This window comes from Sinohyriopsis cumingii, chromosome 12 (genome assembly GCF_028554795.1).
Source record: "Sinohyriopsis cumingii isolate HCF-2022 chromosome 12, ASM2855479v2, whole genome shotgun sequence".
NCBI lineage: Eukaryota > Metazoa > Mollusca > Bivalvia > Unionida > Unionidae > Sinohyriopsis > Sinohyriopsis cumingii.
The window spans coordinates 68,843,959-68,866,855 of record NC_142972.1 but is presented as its reverse complement, the minus strand read 5'-3'; the positions used below and the strand labels follow the sequence as shown (position 1 = coordinate 68,866,855).

Genomic DNA, 22,897 nt, shown 5'->3' with positions numbered 1-22,897 from the left:
AAATGAAAACATTACCATCCATCTAGGAGTTGCAAATGTATGAAATCCTCTTGTTGGGTAGTTTTACTAACAGGCTTTACAGCAGGGCCTTCCATTAGATTTAAATGTGGCAGGTAAGTTGACAAAGTAGGGTGGGGGGTTGGGGGGACCTACCCCAATGGGGATAATTCATTTTTTTTTTAAAGTAGCATGGTGTAAAGTAAAAGTAGATGGGCTGATAAGGAATCCACTGAATTTACAGACTAAAGGTTCAGACATTTGTTTTTAAGAGAAAAATGAAAGAAGGAAACAATACAACAGATATTTTAATATGACTTTAATGTTTATTTTCTAGATTTAATTAAGATTATGAATCAGAATCAGTCTCCAACTCCACTGTAAAGTTTATCTATTACTTCTTCTGCTCAGGCACCTGCAAATTAAAACAAAATTGTAATGCTTAAATAAAGTCATATCATCTCAGCACTAGTTACATATGCAGAAGTCATGTTAATCAGCATTATAAAAATGTATGAAATTTTCTTCACTGCACTTGTGCTTCCCTTACTATCGTTAAGCCATGATACAAGATAACTTTGCACTTACTTGTCATTTCTGGCAAGTGGATGGTGCAATCAATTTGCACAAAGATGAATTTATTTCATCCAAATATTTCATGTGAATAAAAATTCCAAATGGAGGCACTTGTCCGATCAGACAAGATATATGCATATTGTAGTTAGCTGGACTCTAGCTCTGATAGTCCTGGGAAATAGGATAAGCTGATTTTGTTATCAGTTTAGAAATGCATCCGCTTTGCAAATACTATGCTTTAAAAGACGAAACTGAATCCAATATTGATGAAATAAGAGTCATTTGGATTACCTTGTTTTTTATCATTCTGCGTTGGTTGGGTGCATATTTGAGGGTCTCTGATATGGTCTCTTCCATTCCATTTGCCTTTGCTTTGCCATTAGTTTTCAAGCAGGCTTCTGCATGAGTAATACAATGTTTTAAAATAAGTTTCACAACAAAGGATGCATTGCATTTTTCTAAATGCCAGCAATAATCAATGGAATATTTTTAAAACATGTACTTTGAAATGTGTCTCAAGTTACTTTACCAATTCATTTAAAAATCTCTGGCAAGTCACATGAAAAACACAATTTAAATCAAGCCATACTTACTTATCAAAGACTTTCTCATTCACATCCTTTACCTCACACAATAAATATCAGCAACACCAACATTAAATTCACACAATCAGTACAAAACCTAGGTGTTACTCTGGACAGTACTCTCACATTGCACCAACATGTCATGAACATATGCAAGGCTGCGTATCTTGAGCTGAGACGCATCAGCTCCATTCTCAGATATCTTTCAGTTGATGCCACTAAAACACTTGTGTGTTCATTACTGCTTTCAAGACTGGACTATGGTAACTCAATTCTGTCTGGTTCATCTTAATATCTACTGCAGAGACTTCAAAAAGTTCAAAACATAGCTGCTTGGATCATACTTAGAGTACCACAATCAGAGCACACCTCCCCGCTGCTCTGTACCCAACACTGGCTATCCATTCGATCCAGAATCAAACACAACATTAGTTCTCTGTGCTACGTTTCACTGACAGACTCTAGTCCAACATACCTATCCGACCTCACCTATGTGTACACACAAGCAAGATACTTACACTCCTCTTCCGACAATCATATACTCATTATTCTCACTATGAAAACAAAGTCACATGGACAGCATTCTTTTGCATACCAGGGCCCAGCAACATGGAATGAATTGCCCACTGAACTTAGACACAAAGACGCAGTGATCCCATTCAAGAGTGCTCTCAAAACTACTTATTCTGACTACAAAAACAAACTTAATGACTTAATAATGTTAACTACCTTAAATATTCTCAGCATGTTTTTTATGTTTTCTAATTTCATGGTGTTTGTTTTTGTAATCATATCATTGTGTATGTTTTTATGTTGTCTAATGTTGCAAAGCGCTTAGAGCTTCTAAAGATTAGGCGCTATACAAAGTCCTCATTATTATTATTCTTATATTTAGCTTGGATGAATATTTTTTAAATCAGTGGCCATAACTAAAAAATGGGATTTTGTTTTATGATCATAAAAGTATGTTGGACACCATCCATGATGTACAATGCTGTCTGACATTTCTATGCACCTAAGGTTTCCATCTCAAATATTAAAGCAAAATGCATACCGAATTTGACAGATTGATGAAAATAAAAAAAAGCAATGCTTACCATTTGAAAAGAGGCAATTGTCACTAGAATATTCTATTCAAAATGATATTAATTTTGGACACAGGGGATACCACCCCCATGTTTTCCTGACTCGTGATATGTCGGCCTATTCTGTGCACAGCTTTAAAAGATGTAATGTTTATCCATCGAGCTATAGAAATAAAATACATTTACTGTAGACTGTTTCTGTCAGCAGTTAAGTTGAGTAATTAGGTCAGGTTTATAGCTAGTTTACAAAATTCAATGTAGAATGCCAATAAATGACAAGATATATTTTTGCAAACTAAAGTGATCTTGAAAAAAGATTAGTAAAGTTTAACATTTTATAAAAAATAAGCTATTATGTGGAAAAGAAACAACAATGAAATAGGATGCAATGTGTTTACGTCTAGTTTTGGAAGGTACCGTCATAATTGTACCGTAGTTTAATGGGTGGAAAGGCCATTGAAAGGTAAGGGCAGTGCGGAGACCATCGAGTATGTTCCAGAATAGCTGAATCTTTGTAGATACATAGATCCATTCGTAACTTCAGTCCGCAAGCGAAACACTGTACTTCGTATCCCAATCCTGACTCGGGTCTGAAGTAGACAAATCCTGTTCTAGCTAAAACATACGAAGAAGGTAATCCTTCCCTATCCGTAGGCCATTTTTGAAACGTGTCCAATCGACGGGCACAATCACAATAGTCAGGTAAGAAGACTGGAAAATGGTAGGGTTTGAACTTGGAGTTCTCACTGGATTTCTCACTCGATTCTTGCTGCGGCGAAGTCATCCTTCTGGTGGGTGGCTATCCTCTTACAACCAATGTTTTATACCGACATGTCCATACGGCAAAGTAAAGTGGGTGGGAAGCCGCACTCGCTTCTGCTACACGATTTGATAGACTTTTTCCAAGGGTCGACTGACGATGTGGTGTGTGGGTAAACGTACAATCTTGTTGGGTTGATAGGTGGTCACTTTCTCTAGACTGCAAGGCTTCTTTCAATATGCCAAAGTTGACCACTCGACTGGTACGATAATTCAGAGTAAGTCCTTTCACTTTACACTTCGTGTGCACTTCTCCTTGTTTGTCCCAGTATTCGTAGCCGTAATTTTTGGGACCACCACTAACGAAACTTAGAATCTTGTCATCGGGGTGCTTGTCTGTCCAGGCTCCTAAACGGTCTCCTTCGATGTCAGGGTGCTGTTGACTCGGGTGATCGATATAAATGCAACTGTCCATGTCAAAGTACAAGACACGTTCCCCTAACAGTTCTAAAGCTTCGTACAATTTTAAGCGAGCATGAGCTGTCATGTAAGCTGCAATGATGACATTTCCAAAGGGGTCATCTTCTACAAAGTTCAGATCTTCTTCGTAATTCACCAAGATCAAATCCTCACGAACGACGTCCACGTGTTTCATGAATTTGGCTTTGTCGTGAATCATCTGAAAGTAGCGGGAAGGTTCGGTCAAATACTCCGTCTTGGGTAAACACGGTCATTGTGCCATTTTACCCCACAAGCAATTTAACATCACTTTGGCAAACGATCGCCTGCCTTCGTTTTTCTCAATGTGATTTAAAGTAATGCCTTCTTGTGCCCAGAATTTCTCTCTGAATGTCTTTTGGTCTTCGGGAGTGTGACACCAGGACAGATAGCCACTGGCTTCTTGCTCAGTTTCAAAAAGGCATCCACGTAGTCTGCGAAAATGCCTTTCTGCGTGGGGTCACCCTTGTGGAATTATTGTGTCTTGGGAAAGTGGCAAATTTCGTACACTTCTAACAGTTGGTATCCCATGTTCAGAGCTTTGAACAATTCTACGCTGACCCATGTCCCCGTCAAGGCCCGTTCTTCCTGGGTGTGATGACAAGGTTGATCTTGGTTGCACGTTTCAGCACAAGTACGGCACAAAGGAAACACAAGTTTGCCTTGGCAATGGCGAGGTAAGACGGGATGGTATAGGTTTGTGGGAGGCAAAACTTTGCACTTGATCAAGCCTTCGTATTGTCGAATGTTTTTTAGGTCGATGTGTTCGGTGAACAATTGTGGGTGCCCTGCAGGAAAGCAACAATATTTGCACACATAGGGATACAGTGAACACACGTCCAAGTATTTGATTTCTTCTCCTTTCTCTTCGTCAGCTTGGTACAGCAAACAGGTGGCATTGGTCCTTCCTCCGTACAAACTATTACTTGGGTTCAGGGGGTCCATGAACTGGTAACTTTCCATGAGGCGTTTAAACTCAGGATCGGTGTTCAAACGGTGATTGTATTTGTGTTCCCACATTTCCACCACTTGCTATCCTTCCTGTTCTAACTTTAGGCGTGGCTGACAAATGGCCTGGTACAAGTCTTCCATGGTTCGTTGTAAGAACTGATTTTTAGTGCCGCGGTCAGGGTAACAGACGGGACATCCGTGAAATAAGCAACCGTTAAACTCGTACATGATCTTGGGGTTTTCTAAGTCCCAGCCATTGACCGAATGCATTCCGATGATCTTTCGCCCTGTCCGTTGCGGGCATGCAGAATCCATTTGTCTTCCTTGTCGCACAAGTAATGCAACCAGCATGGGGCTTTGACCGAGTATTGACGTTTGACATAGTTGGTCGTTTGAGGACTGATGACAGCCACAGTGTTTTCAAGCATGAATCGTTGTCGGTAGACTAAGGAACACGCTTTGGCAATGGTGCAAGCCTCTTTTAAATGATCAACCCCTCCGTGTTCCATGAACAGTTCTCGAAATTTTCCACAGCATCGCCGTAAAATGTCCATGTCGGAACGACGATACTTTAGCATTTCTTCCTGAAAGTCGAAAGGGTCGGAGGCATGAGCCTGGTACCAAGCGTAGAAAGTTTCTCGTTCAGTACGCATGTTGTCAGGGTCGTAATAGTGAGCCTGAGGCAAATGGGGTAGAACGGCGTTTTGATTGGCTTCTGTATTGAAAAAGTGTGGAAAGTACCCTTTAGCCATTTCTGTCATTCCAAACATTTTAGGCATTCGACTCAAAGGCATGGCTAAGTAGCTCATCGAATCTTTAAACTGCACTTGTCCCACTTGCATGAAAATGATTTTGGCTCCGTTCAAAGTGATTTTAGGACGCTCGATGCCACGTTCCGTATAACATCTCAAAAGAAACTGTCCATCGTATCCGGAGAAATTGTGAGCCATCACCGTGGCATGGTGATGACAATCTCCATAATAATGTTCGATGTCCTCTTGGCTCCACGTCTTGTCGATGGGGTCTAAGACCCATTGTGTGAAATCGGCTAGTGTGTTCAGTCCTTGAAAGATTTTTTCACGCCCTCCAGGAATCTTACTGCAGTGAGGGCAATAACTCAAGATAGGTTCTTGAATCACTTCTCGCACGCTCGATGAGCCACGCAGAAATTAGGAATGTGAATACTGGTCTCTTGCATGCATTCGAAATCGAAAAAGATGAAATTGCCTTTCTTCTTCTTGTGACCATCCTCTTTCTCTGGTTGGGATTGGTATTTTTGTATGTAGCATTGGTGTTCCAAGTCCACAATGCAGTGACAAATGTGACATTTTTTCTTTCCTGAACATACGTGTGCCTTGGTACTGTTGATACATAGACCTTGTCCACACATTGGGCACAATCTCAGGAGTTGACAAGCACATTTCTTCTGTGAACCTTGCATCTTCAGATGTTGTTGGTAACAGGCAGGGCTGACAAATGTGCGCAGACAAGCAGGACAATGCACTGGTTCTTGCCCTTCGCTCAGACAGGGTTGAGAGGCCAAACATCCTGAGCATTTCGATCCACAATGTTTGTGTTGCTCTCGATTATTATAACCATCATAAGTCACATTTCTCACAGTAATATTTGTATCCCAGGAATCCAGTGATAGTGGTAATGGTATCGAAATGGTCATCGTGATGATAAAGGTGAATGTATTTTCCATCCTTAAAGTCTTTCCCTCGAAACAACAGAGACCCGCGCACTTCTTGAGGGTGCACTTTCAAGGTGTATCGTGGAGCTAGGGCATCTTGCAATTTTTGCATCTCAGGAATGCCACAGGATGTGTCTTTGGACAGGCATGCTTGTTGTAACAGAAGTTCTGCTTCATTTCGTTGTTTGGCTCGGTTCGATTTTCGAATGTTCTCCCAGGCTCTTTTCCATTCTACCGTGTCGTTCTTGTCGGCATAGGTTCATCCCACCACGATGGCTCGGGCTAAACACATGTGATCTTGAAAATTGTTAATTTGGACAAGACTTGTTTTGGTAATGCGAAGGTTGTTGACCAATAAGGTCTTTCTGCATTGTCCGGTCCCTTGAGGAGGAGAGACGTGGGTCATGTCCAGTGTGGCTTTTCCATCGGTGATGTCAAACTGGTCATTAGATTGTTGCACGTGTTGAATCTTGTCCATGACTTTGGAAGTGGTCAATTCTGCAGGGCTGCTAAACTCGATCCAAACAGGGGATTTCAAGCCGTCATGTTGTATGGAAAGTCTCAAGCGATCATCTTCTTTGGGTTGACATTGTCGCTTGAGTGTGGTGAGCAAAGAATCCCACATGTCGGTGATGAACCCTTTTGCTTTCTCTAACAGTACTTCAGACTTGAAATCTTTAAACTTCACTGTGTATTTGTAAGCCGTAGTTCTAAATTTTCTAGAGGGACGCTTTTCCGTCTCTCGAATGTCATAGTACTTTTCAGGGTTGACTAAGGGTGGTAAACTTTGTTTAGAGGGTTTGGATTCTGGTTCACTCATGTCCTCTTCAAAATCACTGGCATGAATTTGTGCCAAGACTTCAGCCCTAGTACGAGGCGATAGATCACGTTTCTGCCTCTTACTTTCTTCTTCTTTCTTCTCAAATGAATTGGATCATTTCATCTCGATAGCAAAAAGTCAAATGACTAAAGTTTAAACACCATGGATTAATTTATAGTCATAGCAGACCAGCGTATATAAAGGGTATGTTTCTTGTCCTTTCACTATTCATTTCACTCTCAAACTGAGCACAACAATGGAAGAGACTACCAAGATCGAACGTTTCATCAGAGCTTTGCGAGGGGTCATTAGAAAATTCTCTTCAGACCAGCCGAGGGACTACTCTCCTTCCTTTCAAGATAAAAGTCAAGATACTTGCTATATCTGTCAGAAGAAAGGGCATTGGTCTTCAGAGTGTCCAGACCGTCAAAAAAGAAAAAAAAGGGGTTAGAAGAGACAAAAGTCAAGATACCTGTTATTATTGTCAAGAAAAAGGACATTGGTCACCAGACTGCCCAAAAAAGAAACAAGAGGAGTCAGAAGAAGAGAGGGATTCTTCAGAGGAAGAGGAAGAAGAAGAGGAAGAAAACAGACAGGTGAAGAAAAAGAAACAGGAGAAGAAAAGAAGGGAAGAAAGTGAGGAGGAAGAGGAGGAAAAGACTATGACGGTGAAGAAATTAAAAAAACAGAGAGTGAACAATGAGACAGAATAAGTCTATGAACTTTTTAAAGTGCTCTGTTGTGAATTGTGAATTGTAAATATTTATAAAAGAATAAATTAATTATAAAAGGTAAGTGTCTTTGGGTTTTGATTTTAAAATAAGAACCTACACTCACGCACACTCATACACAGACAGGTACTATTGGGTAAAATGTTTTTTTTTAGTTATTGGCAATTGAAAGCCTATCTCTTTTCGAGAGACGTGGATGGCCCTGAAAAGGGCCTTTTTTGGTGTAAGGGGTGAGTTTAAACAATCAACTTTAACTGTCTTAAGCCTTTGCCATGGCCAAGGCCTACTTCTGGACTGCGTACTGTTGATGATGATTTCGTTGAAATCACTAAGGATGGTGCAGTAGGCGTAGTCACAGGGTTGGAGTGTTTAGCTTGGGAAGGTTGTATTCTCTTCGGCCGTAATAAAGAAGTCTGATACATCTGTTTCAGACTTCTTAACTAAAATGTCTAACAGTACCGTGACCGTTTGATTTTGACACCCTTGTTTCTTTGCTGCTGCGTCTTCTTCTTCTTGTTTTTTTCTTACCTCTTCTTCTTGCTGCTGTTGCTGTAGGAGAAAAGCTTGTTCCGCTTCCTTTTGCTGTTGTATAAATTTCTCCAATTCTTCTTTCTGTCTCTGTCTAAAATTTTCCATGTGCGGTAATGAAGGAGAAGGTGACGAAGGTTCAGGAACAAATTCTTGCAAGGTAAAAAAATCCACAAAATCCCAATTCACCTCTTCTGAAAGTAAGTCTGGGTTCCCTTGGGTAGTCTCCACCATCAGTGCACCCAAACTGATCGTTTTCTGAGTTTCCGTCATGTCGAAAAACTGTCGCTTAGATTGACTACGCACAGGCGCTAGCGAATCTATATAGACTATGTGACGTCACAGACTGCTCTCTTCGGATTGGACGTGGGCTGACTGAATTTTGTAACGCGTGTTTGGATTGGTCAACAAACTCAATCCGTTTCAATCCTTCCTCCCCCTATAAATAAGTACAGTTCACTGCATTCCTTCACCTGTTACTCAGCACCCCAACATGTGGACCGATGTACAATCTTCAACGCTTGTGTCTTCGATGATGTTCCGGACGGACATATCAATGTATGTCCGATCCAACTGGACAGTTATCCACAGGACAGACACCAGCCTGTGGATGCGAAGAATCTTATGTGGAGCATCAAGGATGCCTCAAAAGAGTCTTAATCTATGGTCCTGCAGTCAGGCACAGCCTAAGGTCAAGAAGAAGATGTCACAGATGCCCTTTATGTTAAGGGTATATTAACATAAAACCAAAGGCCCTTTTCAGGGCCATTCCTATCTCTCGAAAAGATCTTGACTTTCAATTGCCTACCCCTTTTTTTATTTTTTTGTTTAAAAAAATAATAAAAAAATAGAGACCCCTCCCTGTTTCAATTTTCGCCTGTTCCATTTTCATAGACCCATCAGGTCGGGACCTTATTAAAATAGGGTCCCGACCCTGTTCCATTTCCCCTAGTCCCAAGACAGTCCCACGATTTATTCCCCATGTTCAATTTCCCTTGTCCCTAGAGTGAATAGTTTTTTTTTTTTCTCCCATGTCAAATTACATAGTCCCCAGAGTGGATATACCCTTTTTAACATGGAAGTTCCCTAGTCCCTAGACCGTCCCTATTCACTACTACCATTGTCATTACCAGCCTGAAACCCAATTTAATGCCATTTGTATAAATTCATTTCAAATAAATATTATGATATAGTTGAAGTGTAAAGTCAAGCAAGTATTCTGTTTGCAGATTTTACATTTTAGATATTATAGTAAAGTCATATTTTCTCTTGTTTAGTAAACTTTATTGCAACTGGTTCCAAAATAGTAAATCTTATTTAATGTTCATTCACCAGAATAGGTATTAATACAATCCCGAATTAACTGTATGGTACTAAAATATACCCTGATCTTGTGTGAGATTGTAATATACAGAACTATACCTCAAGACAACAATAATATATTGAATTTATATTGTATCAAGACTGTCATGGTTATGAACTCCAACTTTATTCAGGTTTTTTCATAATAAATGATCATCTTGTGCTATGGTTGAAAAGAAATCAAAGTTCAGTTTAACTCCATTCTCTCCACATTTGTAAGTTGTTAAGAGGCATACTCATCCTCAGTGTTATAGTAAAATGTAATCTTATTTGGATCAATCTTGGTGGTGTAATATATGAATGGAGAAAGAATATTATCATCCAGATTAAAATATGTTTTATTCAGACTCTACTAAAATTTTTAGTTGGATATGGGTTACGGAGCCTGATGTGTACGAACAAGGCAATGTGTACCATGACCTTTTTAATTTAACATTTTAAACTCCTGCAGAAGAAAGAGATTTTTTAGATCCATTAATCTGTATTAACAAAAACATTTCTTCAGTATGATTTTCAATTACTTAGTATTGACAAAACTCATATTTTAAAGTTGTTGTTTTTTTGTGTTTGGTTTGGCCTTTTATGGTAAACCAACACAAGTAAGTTATTTAGTGCCAAGGCACTTTAAGTATAGTGCCTTGCCCAAGGACACACCATGGTAGCTAACCCAGGTTGGTCTGATGGTAGAATTTGAACCTACCTTATTTCACAGGTCCAGAAAGCTAACCACTGAGCCACTACAGCTCCCCATCTTATAGTGGAATGCTGGTATACTTTATGATCAAGAAGGATGGGTTGGGGTATGCATGTTGCATCTGAAAAAAGTGATGGAATTTTTGTTTACATAATATTTTAGTCATACAATATGAATCATTTTCTATAGATTTAAGATGTATCAGATCAAGTTAAGAAAAATCATATATTCTGTTTCCTGGGAATGTACTAAAATTCACTGTTATTGTTTGATTTTTTGGTAGTAAGCTTACTTGGTATTTTTTTCTTTTTAACTTGAATACCTAATTTGTTAACATCCTATTCTAAATCTTCAGAGTTCTGTCTATTAAGTGACAACTGTTGATACATGTAGGGAAGTTTTTGTTTATATCTTTTGATTTTTGTGATTCTGGAAGTTGCAGTATTTGTTGTTGTATTATAACCATTTCAGTAATTTAATGAATGCAGAGTATACTGCTCTATAAATGAAATTTAAGTGAAAATAATGTAAAAGTATGTTTCACTGCAAATATAAATTGTTTAAAATAATATATCATTTATCATATGACTATTCAATTGTGGTAACTAGTATTCCATCCAATATCTATATATTAAAATATGTCTTTTCATACAGCTGGTGATCATTTAGATACAAGTCCAATTGAACATAATCAAATTATCAGTGCAGGTGTTTTTATTAGTAGTAGTATTGCAAGTATAAGTGTTAGTATTAAGATTTCATATACAGGTATGATAAGTGTATCATAATGTTTAAATGATGCTCCTTGTTACAACATAAAATATGTTCATTGAAACAAATGGTTCACTGGTAAATTGGCAGCAAAGGTCTTCACTGAATTATGTTGCATAAACTATTTTACAATAAAACATATATGATGCATCTCAATTATGATGAATGTGAGGAGGAGGATTAATAATAATGCAATTTAAGTTATCTTCATAACATAAGTTCTAGCAGATGTGTAATTTTTATGTGGTTCATCATCAGTTTGAAACTGGTCTGTGATTTCTGGATCTGGACATACCTGGTCCCCTGCTGTTGTGCTGCTATGGTCTTTACAGTTCATTAGGATATCAGTTACACTTGGTTTACATTTAGAACCCCATGGGATGGAATGCCCAGTTTGAAACTGAGAGAATGGTTAATTATCCATAATATAACTCCTGCAGTTATTATTAGGTTTGATATCAAGGTCTTTCTTTAAAAGCTTTTCAACTCAGGTTCTGTTCTACCATACAGATAAATAAAGTCAAATTCAAGGCTTTCAGATTTGTCCAGTTTGTTTCATGTGTTGCAGCAGACAGACTGTATATTGCCACTGTACCATATAAATATCAGTGCTTAGTCTGCTCTCAGTTGCTGTGGTTTGATTAGTTACAAGTGTCATCACATGTGACTAATTATTGACCAATGTAATGAAACTTGTATAATTAGAAGGCTGTATTTAAAAACTCTAAAGATCTTAAAAAGAAAATTGGATCGGGGTAAGTAAAACCTTTTACTTTGACCATTTGGCTAGAAAATAATTTTCAATAAGTTTAAATTGGATAATAGTAATATAATAATTAATTACACAAATCAGAATAAAAGCTATTTGCATATCCCCTTACAGCTGTTGCTTTTTCATAGTACTAAGTAGAATAAAGTATAGTTAAGACAGATAAAGAAATATCCCGTCATATATACCTTACATCAAATAAAGAAACTCAAGATGGATAACAACAAAATTAATGTCACATCATCAAATAGTTATCTCAGCTGCCTGGTCAACCTAAAGGCAGATAAACTAAGGCAAACTTACTCCGAAGCAGTCTCATCCCCCCTAAGAGAAAAATGACAGATACAGTTCTTAACGCCAATTTTCAACTCGACCCCAACTGACTCGATGAGTAGACTCTACCTGTCACCAAGCGTAAACGAGAATGTGGACAATCTACCGAGTAACCGCAAAACTACATCCGACATGAGTACCCAAACTGAGGAACAATACTCAACAAGCACAAAAACAACCCAGACCACGCTGGTTAAAAACACTAGCAGCCAGGGGACTCAAACTGAGAACCTACTAGATGAAACAGAACGCCCTCACCCTACCACAAATAAAGCAGTCACACACGACTCAACAAAAGGTAAGAATAATAGGAAAACCAAATCCCAAATACCAGTTAGAAAGAATAAGGAACACACTAACTGTCAATACAAGACCCAGCAAGCCGGTTATGGACAACGAAACAAAGTCAGCTAAAGAGACAAACACCAGGGAAAAAAGACCAGTCTGCAAAATATCCAAAACAAGAAACACCCCGCTGAACTGACTCTCTTCGTCAAGGGAGTAAATTCCAAAATAACGAAGTTAGCCTTTAAAACCATAGCATGGCAATTGAACAAACATCACCAAGGAGAATTCACGCTTAAAAGCACTAGAGACGACTTGCTGATAATCAAATGCACCACTGAACAACAGATTGCCAAATATATGGAAATTGAAAGAATAGGCCAAATAAATGTTCAGGTCACTAGACACAACAGAACAAAACAACACATAGACCCAAACCCCCCAAAAACACACAACAAAGGAGTCATATACGTATCAACTCAAAATAAAACCAATGAAATAGTAGACTACATAAGGAGTAAAGGACAGGAAGTAGAGAAAGCAATCCGCCTAAAAACAAGAAGGGGAAAGGATAGCACTGCAGTGGTACTCTTTTTAAGGGCGCCACCCCAGAAACTATCAAAATAGCCGAAAAACTCGAGGCTAAAAAAATTTTTGCTTTCAAAAACAAACCACGGTTCTGTGGCAACTGCAAAAATTGGGGGCATTACTCTAAGAGTTGCGGAAACCTATTCCGGTGCAATCAATGTGGTCTTCACCACCCAGACCGGAAAACATGTAGCGCCACCAATCAGCACTGCGCTAACTGTATTGGTAACCACAAACCAAACCACGCAGAATGCCCCAGGGCTCTTAGAGAAGCCCTAATAGTCGAATATATGATCTCCCATGGGGTAAACTATAAGCAGGCCAAAACAAAAATCAGGATACCAAAAACAAAATAAATAGGTAGCACCCTCACTGGTAGGAAACACGCATAAAATGAAAACAACAGTAAATTAAACAAACTATTAAGACTTTTTGCACTAGAGATGGATTCCAGAGCAGAAATCAAAATATGGCAATGGAATGCACGCGGCCTTAGGGCCCACGCTGACCAACTAAATAACAAAATACTTGAACAGGAAAGAAAACCTGATGTTATATGCATACAGGACACCCACCTAAATGATACCTCACGTATCCCAAACATCATAGGCTACAACACCAAATACCTAAAGCATCGATCCCCCACAGCAAGAGGAGGGGGGTTAGCAACCTTTGTTAGAGATGGAATTACATCAGAAATGCATAAATTAACAGATAGTAGACCGCCCAATGACTTCGAAATACAGATAGTCAAAATAACCGCTCAAACTAAGCAGGTACTAATCGTTAACCTCTATGAAACAAATGAGCAGCGCAATTTAAGTGCAGACGAAACAATCAAAATGATTAAAGACTGTGGAGAATGGGTGGTAATATGCCGGGACTTCAATGCGCACAATGAACTATGGGGGAGTCAAAAGACGGACATTAAAGGAAAAATTGTAGAAAAATGGGCACAAAAATGCAACTTAGTTTTTCTAAACAACGGAATGCACACCCGGACAGATGACAGAACAGGCCACACATCAGCAATAGACCTATCTCTATGCACACCAAGATTAGCAGGCATTTCTGATTGGCAAGTTGATGAAAGCGACCCTATGGGAAGTGACCATTACCTTATAAATATAGAAATACAAATTAGAATACCTCAAAATAAAGCGTCCTTCACACCAAGATGGAAATACGAACAGGCCAACTGGATTAGGTTCAAACAGATAGGTGACTCAATCAACCCAGAAACCATATATCACCGGGACATTGACACCTTTAATGACAAATTAATAGAAACCATTAACACAATGGCCCAAGAAACAATTCCTAAAACTAAAGGAGTAGCACCCAAACCCACGGTGCCCTGGTGGAATAATGAATGTAAAATAGCAATTAAAGAGAAAAAAAGAGCTCTAAACAAATTCAAAAGAACTAAAAACAATAGGGACTTTAACTACTACAAGGAAAAGGAAAAAACTGCCAAACAAACTATTATGATAGCTAAACAAAACTCATGGAGAGAATTCTGCTCAAAACTAGATATTAACACAAAATCGAAGGAGGTGTGGCAAAGAATTAAAAAAATGAGAGGCAAAACTAAATCAATAACCCCCAACATACCTGGACAAAACAACAAACATAAGGCAGAATTATTCGCAAACTATTTCGCCAACATGTGTAGCAATACCAACTTAGAGGATAAGTTTAAAAATCATAAAAGGCAATTTGAGGAAAGCAACTCTGACAACATAAAGGAAGCAGGAAATAATGACGGCCCACTAAACCTTCCGTTTACAGAAGCCGAATGGAGAAAGGCCCTCGCCGGCAAAAAGACCACATCCCCCGGGGAGGACACTTTGGGGTATGAAATGTACAAGAACCTACCCAAAAAACTTGTCACAATTGCACTTAACCTCATTAATAAAATATGGGAAACCGGTACCATACCTATAAGATGGAAAAAGGCAGTAGTGGTCCCGATTCTTAAGCCTGGAAAACCCTCAAGCGATATAAAATCATACAGGCCCATATCACTAACAGACAATATATGTAAAATAATGGAAATTATGGTAAACAACAGGCTGAAATACCATTTAGAAAGCAAAGGACTACTAGCTAATACACAGAGCGGGTTTCGCAACTACCGAAGCACAATAGACCAACTCATGAGACTAGAAACCGCTGTCAAATTAGCATCTAGAGAAAAATTTTAAAAATCCAGATATGTTACAGCCATCTTCTTAGACATGGAAAAAGCATATGATCTAATGTGGACTAAGGGACTGATAAGTAAACTTAAACCATACGGAATAACTTGCAATATATACAAATTTATTGCTAACTTCCTAACCGATAGAAAGATACAAGTCAGACTAGGACAAGACTACTCCGAACGATACAAACTGGAAAATGGCACGCCACAATGAAGCGTAATCAGCCCAACTTTATTTAATATAATGATAAACGACCTGGAAACAGCGGTAAAACCCAACCACCTTGACTTATCCCAATTCGCCGATGACAGCGCCGTATGGAAAACTGGCAACCCGGCCAGCAGAGAAACGACCAAGCACCTACAAAAAGGACTAAACGATATAGGAAATTGGACAGATAAATGGGGATTTAAATTGTCACCTCTAAAAACAGTAGGCATAGTTTCCAATCCGGGAGGTGGCCACCCCCCACCCACTCCAAACTTAACCCTAAAGGGGGTACCCATCAAATTCGAAAAACAAGCAACACTCCTAGGTATGGTATTCGACCACGAACTCACGTGGGCAGCTCATATCCAAGAACTCGTAACGAAGTGCAAACGAGACATCAACCTCCACAGAAACCTCAGAGGGGTGAATTGGGGGGTTGATCAAAAAACACTCGTTACCCTATATAGAGCACTTATAAGAGCAAAATTGGACTACGGTTGCCAGGTATATGGAGCGGCGAACGCCACGTTACTAAAGAAACTAGACACAGTCCAATCAAAAGCGCTAAGGGTATGCACCGGCGTCCTAAATGGTACCCCCACACAAGATATCTTAATAATAGTAGGAGAACCCCCGCTAGACCTAAGGCGGAAGGAATTGATGCTGCGATACTCGACTCGAATATCAATACACCAACCCAACCACCTCACGCTACAAGCCCTCTTAGCATGCGACAAACCATTCGATACAAAAGGAAAAAATAAAAAAATACCTAGTGGGAAAATAATTATAGAATTAAAAAGGAAATTTCAAATCGCAAATATCAACCCAGAAAAAATAAGGTACTACCCAGACCCCCCGTGGACCTGTCCCACACCACAAATAGATCTTAGCTTACGTAAACTAGGACAAAAACAAAATGACCCGATAGGACTAAGAGCATCAATACTAACGTACATTGACAACAAATACGAGACATACACGCAAATCTTCGCAGATGGATCAAAAACCAAAAATCCAAATAAAACTGCAGCAGGGATAGTGATCCCAAAATCAGATGTCACCGTTGGAAAAAGACTCCCAGACCAATGCGCTATATACACGGTAGAATTCATGGCAATACTAATGGCATTAACATACATCAAAACATACCCCACAACTAAGGCAGTCATTCTAAGCGACTCTTACAGTGTACTACAATCGTTAGCAACGGACCAATCCAAGAGCAGACCTAATATGATTAATCATGCAAGATCGCTACTTAAAGAGATTGAAAAAAACAACAAACACGTTGAATTCGTATGGATACCCTCTCACATCCATAATCCCAGGCAATGACAAAGCAGATGCAGATACTGAAATCAATAACATGGGACAAGATCAATGACATGTGGCAAAAGCTATGGGAAAAATCGGATGCAAACAGTCTAATACACACGATGATGAAAAAAGTAAGTAGAAAAGTCGAAAGTCCGACCTTCAAAAATCCATACGATATAACAATAATAAATAGAATAAGAACAGGTAAAACACTATTGGCAGGATGCGCAGGGAAACACATAAAAAGGGGACCAACCGAAAACTGCCCCTACTGCCCAACTCCAGAAACAATCGCACACTTAATAAATATATGCCCCAAATACAACCAGGAAAGGGCCGAACTAAAATCTCAACAGGAACAAATAGGAGAACGGTGGACATACCCGGAGTTACTTGTGGCAAAAAACAATAACATAGGAATGACCTATAATAACATCATGACATTCATTAACAAAATAGGCAAAAGGGGACAAATCTAAACCGAATGAAGGGTTGGGTATAAAGAGAGACCATGTAAAGAAATTAAAACCAATAAACCTAAAAGATCGAACCCAAAAAGAAAAAAACCAATCAAAATATTACAAATCACTGTTTGGGAATTGTGACGGCCGGCTCGGGCTAGTGGGTTCACAGACTGACACCGCCGCTCATAACCCGAACAATAAAAACCAGATAAGGACGAATATTACAAAATCACTGTTTTGGAATTATAATGGCATGCTAGGCCCCGTAGGTTCAAAAAAAAAAAAAAAAATATAAAAAAATAAAAATAAAAAAAATATACATTAAAATAAATCACAAATAGCTAAGCTAAACAAAAATAACAGGTAAATAGCCAAGTGGTCAAAGCGAAGGGAAACAAAGGCAATCAAACCACCTCCCTCGAAGAAAACATCTCACGGCGAACATGGCAGTATCAAAAGGACGAGAAGACCAAAACAGAAACGGACACGGGATAAGGCAGAAAGAGCTGAAATAAAGAAGAGCAGGAAAAGGCACAGAATGAAGTTAAACGTCCTAAGGCAGTAAAAGAAGAAAGAACAGGACACTTGCAGACCTTGGGGAATGAAGGCAGAAACAATGAAAAGAGTATGCCTCAAATAATCAAACCACCCCCACCCCCCAGTATGAAAAGAATTGCCTTCCCGAAATCAAACAAAATAAATAAGGCCACCCCCCCCCCACATCTACTTATAAGTGTGAATGAGAAAGTGAGCGTGAATGTGTGTTGTCGGGATATGTGGGAAAAGCAGAAAAACGAACAAAAATGTCTATAGCCATCACACAAATATAGCATACACACTCCCTACCCACCTTTTTTTTCTTTTCTTTTCTTTTTTTTTTTCTTTTTTACAAACAAATTTTACCACATAGGGCTTTCATTCTGACCCACGAAAGCCCTCTTTTGACCAACAACTTACTGGCCCTGAAACACACTGATTGGTTTAAAGCCACACGTACGAAATACTTAACCAAATTGAGATCTCCAAAACAAAATAAAGGGCTACTAAAAGCCTACTAGATGTGAAAAAATTTCCGGAAAATTCAAGTACGCAAAGTACACAAAATTTAATAGACCTTACAAAAGATAGGAAAATTCACAACTCAGGAATATCTGAAGCGTATGTGACAATCACATGTTTGGCAAGATAGTACAGGAATAGCCCAATAAATATAGGGAACTGGGCATTGATTGCAACGAAAATTTAATAATACTGCTGCTGGTGTGCTTCGGTTACTGCCTGAAATGAGAGAGGAAGGAGATGCAGGATGCAGAAACAGACCACCAACGGAGTACAACGATGGAGAAGGTTGCAGCGACGAGAGCCTGGGCGGGACCTTTTGGGGCACCTGGGCTTCGGCTTGCTTGCTTTGGGGCATTGTATAAGTTAATCGCTAAATTCAAAAAGTACACAAACGTGTACAAACTAAACAGTCGCACATACCGAAAGGTGCACGTGACTTTAATCCAATGAATGAATGAAATGTGTGCTAGAGGGTAGGGTTAGCAGTTATACTCCCAATTATGTTTGTGATGAGCAAAAGCAGCTGCACAAATTTGAGCTTTTAGTTTGGTTCTGGTAGGGTCAAAGGATGCAGGTACATTTTACATTAATTTTTTACTAGAAATAGCTATTTTCAATATTTTTCTGTGACAAGGCAACTAAAAGAATCAGTATGTGCCTTATGCATGAATAAAGTTCACTAGTACTATAACAAATTAGCATACTTTTCATCACCCCTCTACCATCAAGATTTTTTTATATTTACCTCTGTAGCAGACACAAATAAAAGTCGGCAGCTCATTTGCAGACTAAGTTACGCATATGATCTCCAATGCTCATCTAACTGTGACAGGCAGTCACCAACAAGCCAACCTATTTCCATGCCTAACTCAAAGTAAATCTGAACCACATTATAGATTTAGCTTATGTGTAAATTTATAAATGCTAGGCTTGTGATAATTAGGTTCATGCCTTCTACCTTAAAAATTAGAGGGATGTCAAAATACGAAACTATCCAGTGAGACCTATGATGTTAATTTTAATCCCTATGGGATTTGTGACATAAAAAACCCAAATGCTTTATGTATTAAAAGGTAACTAATGGGGGCAGGATCTGCAGTGAATCAATGGTTAGTATGCTAGACTCCTGATAAAAATGTTTGTGTTAAAATCCTGTTATCAAGTCAACCAGGTTACCTACTGCAATGTACCCTTGCCTTACTCCAATTCCCTCAGTACTCAGTAAACAACTAGTGTTGCTGTACATAACAAAACCAGTCCATATTGATTTTACATATTTTACTAAATCCTGACAAAAATAATTCTCTAAATAAAGAATGATTAATATGTGATGGTCTCGCATGTAATCAAACTCTTCCAAGCTTTTAATGATATGAACCGATTTATCAATGTTTATCAAATTTGCATGAAAAACTATTTCTTATTTGTCATCAAATATGTTCAATGTTTTGATCATATAAGCATTTCTGCTACATTAAATCAAAATAATCTTTTTGTCAGAAATAGAGCCCTTATAGTATTTGCAAGGTCAACCAATCAGATGCAGAATTTGAGTTTAATATGAATGAATATTTTTTTTACAAAATTGCTCTTTTGCTATATCTTGATGAGATAAATCTATTCACCAAGTCTGATGAAATTAATGAGAAATAGTTTTAAGAGCAGTAGCAAGAATGGCTAGTGAGATGTAGAACCACCACATTATATGCATAGATTTTGCTTATAGCCTCAGACATACAAGCAAATAATTAAACAAGTCAGATCTAAATTGGATCATAAACACTGTTGTGCAAATCATAAGAAACTCTGCCAATCAGATGCAAGGTCACTTCACTACCATACCTTTATCACACTCATAATAAGCATCATTGTGAAACTTGACTCTATAAGCCCAATGGCCAAGCATGATCAAACTTGAATCAGCAGTAGTGGTTATAACCTCATGTATTTGTATGCATCTTCACTTCTTCAATCTAGATCTCATTTATATAAGCATGTATTCTACGTTTAGTAAAAACTGCACTACATGTATAAATATTGCATGCGGTGGTAACATACTCAGATGAAAGATCACCTTATTATTATTAATGGTTAACACTCATCAAACTTCAAGGACAACTTAATGATTTTAGCCTATATTGTGGAAGTATGGCTTTTAGGCTGGTTAAAAAACTCAACTAATCTTATACATGATCACATGTATATACTTGGATTTTCCTCATTATTAGATTTATCCAAGATGTTGATTTAAGCCCAAAACCAAGTTTTATATAAACAAATTGATCAGAACTATGGACTCCAAAGTAGCTAATTTCTTACTGTTGAAAGACAGAAGGGGATGTGAAATAAATAACACACTCTGGACCATTACATAAATCCACTTAGCCTTTTGACCAGTTGAGATAAAATATCAACAATAATGTTAAATAAGATTGATAAATTATGTTTTCTCACATTACCTCTAGCCCTTTTCAACATGGATGGTATTTTTCTTCCACATATGTCAGCTCTTAATTAGTGGCCCTTTCCCATCATGAATGTTGTAGGTGAAACTCTCAGAATTAGGCTTTTTAATTTATATCTGTAGAAGAAAAAAACTATTGGTCTGCATATATCAATGTCACCATTTCTGTATTAGATTAAAATACCATATGTGTGTGTGTGTGTGTGTGTTAATTTTAGAATTTAAGCAAACTTGTCTCCATGTGTTTATTTTAAAACTGATGATGATAACACATAACAGGTTCAATGGATAAAATGTTATTTCTTACTTCTTACAACTGCTCATTATATCTGAATTTACATTCAATGTTTGTTTTAATTAACATATTTGGGATATTGGGCAAATTATTTATTTTGTAGTTTATCATTATATCATTTACCAGTCTTTTATCATTCAAATATGTAATATAGTACCATTATACTGACTTCATATTCTATATGATATCCCAGCAATACATATTAAGCAGATAAGTGCAAATAAAAATGTTCAGAATGTAAAATTTACTCCAAGCTCAAAGAAGATCAGCAAAAGATAATATCCAACAAATTACCAAACAAAAAGCGAAGTTAACGCAGTTACCTTTATTATGATGTCTCCAACACCAACGGTACTGTACAGCTACGTCTTCTGAGTTTTACCGTCATCTTGTCTTTCAAACCAGAATTAATTTCTTGAGCTCTTACAAAATGAAGAAACTTTTAAATACTATAATTTAAGCAGCTTCTTTACATGCCATCAGATAAATTATGGCACAGTGTTATGTCTGTCAGCAAAACGCAACTTCACATTTGGACGGCGCGCTGTGTGGGCATCGCCGACACAGCAACTGACATGAATTCTCTATTAGCAGACAATGATTCGGAATAAATCCTTCGCAAATCTAACATTCTCGATTTTTCATAGTTCCACTTTTCATTGTTGCATCTGTTTGATTGTACAATTGCTAATGATGTTCAATGAATCAACTTCAATTCATCTGCTGTCTGAAATCCCGGTTCAGTTGGTATTTTCTTCCGCGCATGATGCCGTGTAAATAAAAGATACGGTCGACATTCAAAGTGGTTTAGGTTAATTTATTATTTTTCTTTATTAAGGTCATTTGCAGAAAGTGTTTCGCTAGGGTGAGAAAAAAAAATATAACAAAAAGAAAACTTTCTTTTCCAACGCTAATACTGTATATATTTCAATTTGTGATTGATGCTATAAATAAAAAAAAATGATAATAAAGCATTTTAGCCCGTGGCTTCGGCACGGCACTCGTTTTTGTGGGTTTTTTAAAATGTTGTTAGTGTTGTTTTGGGGTTGTTTTTTGTGTGTGTACCACACTAAAAAACATACCAGGTATTAGGCCTAACGTAGGAAAAGAAATTATCCTCTATTTATTACTATTCTTACTGTCAAATGACGCAAAAGTGATCAAATTGCTATTAAGATTTTGTTTTGTATAACACTTACCGCTCGTTTTCCTCGAGATAAAGCAGCCACTTCAAAATGATTATAAAATCTGTGACAGATGAAAAACGTGGTTTAAATAATTCATAATCGCCTGCCTTAAAATACTGTAGGAATTTGCTAATGTATTTCATGGCCCTCGTTTGAATAGATACCAACGATCATGTATATCGACCAAATTTTGTATATTCCTGCCCACAATCATGTATTTTGTATTAAACCGTATATTACACGAGCGCTCTGTGGCAAACTCGGGGGGGGGGGGGGGGGGGCGGGTCTCTATTATACCCAGAGGCGTAGCTATGATATTTTGCGCCCGGGGACGAACTATAAAATTGGCGCCCCAGCCCCCTCCCCGTTTAATCACATTTTTGAATATTACACCTTGTTTACTTATTATAATGTAACGTTGTAAGCCTCATTTTGGCGCCCCTGTACCTTGGCGCCCGGGGACATATGTACTCCCCTTCCCCCCCCCCCCCCCCCCCCCCAGCTACGCCTCTGATTATACCTGCTGTATCAGTTGAGAAATATATTGAACAGATCAGGCCCCAATACTCTCGCTCTGAAAAACATTAAAATAATTATATGCAGAATATCGGTAGGTCTCCCTCTTGCCAAAAATGTCAGCACCATATATATTTTGCAAGTAATG

The 22,897-nt window shown here is 38.2% G+C and overlaps 1 long non-coding RNA gene across 1 annotated transcript; it reads right to left on the bottom strand.

The window, feature by feature from the left end:
• Nucleotides 1-301: 301 nt before the first annotated feature.
• On the bottom strand, nt 302-21,295 carry LOC149786667 (uncharacterized). Its single transcript, XR_016425004.1, has 4 exons — nt 20,747-21,295; nt 10,285-10,399; nt 865-971; nt 302-412 (listed from the first exon to the last, which is right to left on the bottom strand). It is a non-coding gene; the product is annotated as an uncharacterized LOC149786667 (long non-coding RNA).
• Nucleotides 21,296-22,897: the final 1,602 nt, after the last annotated feature.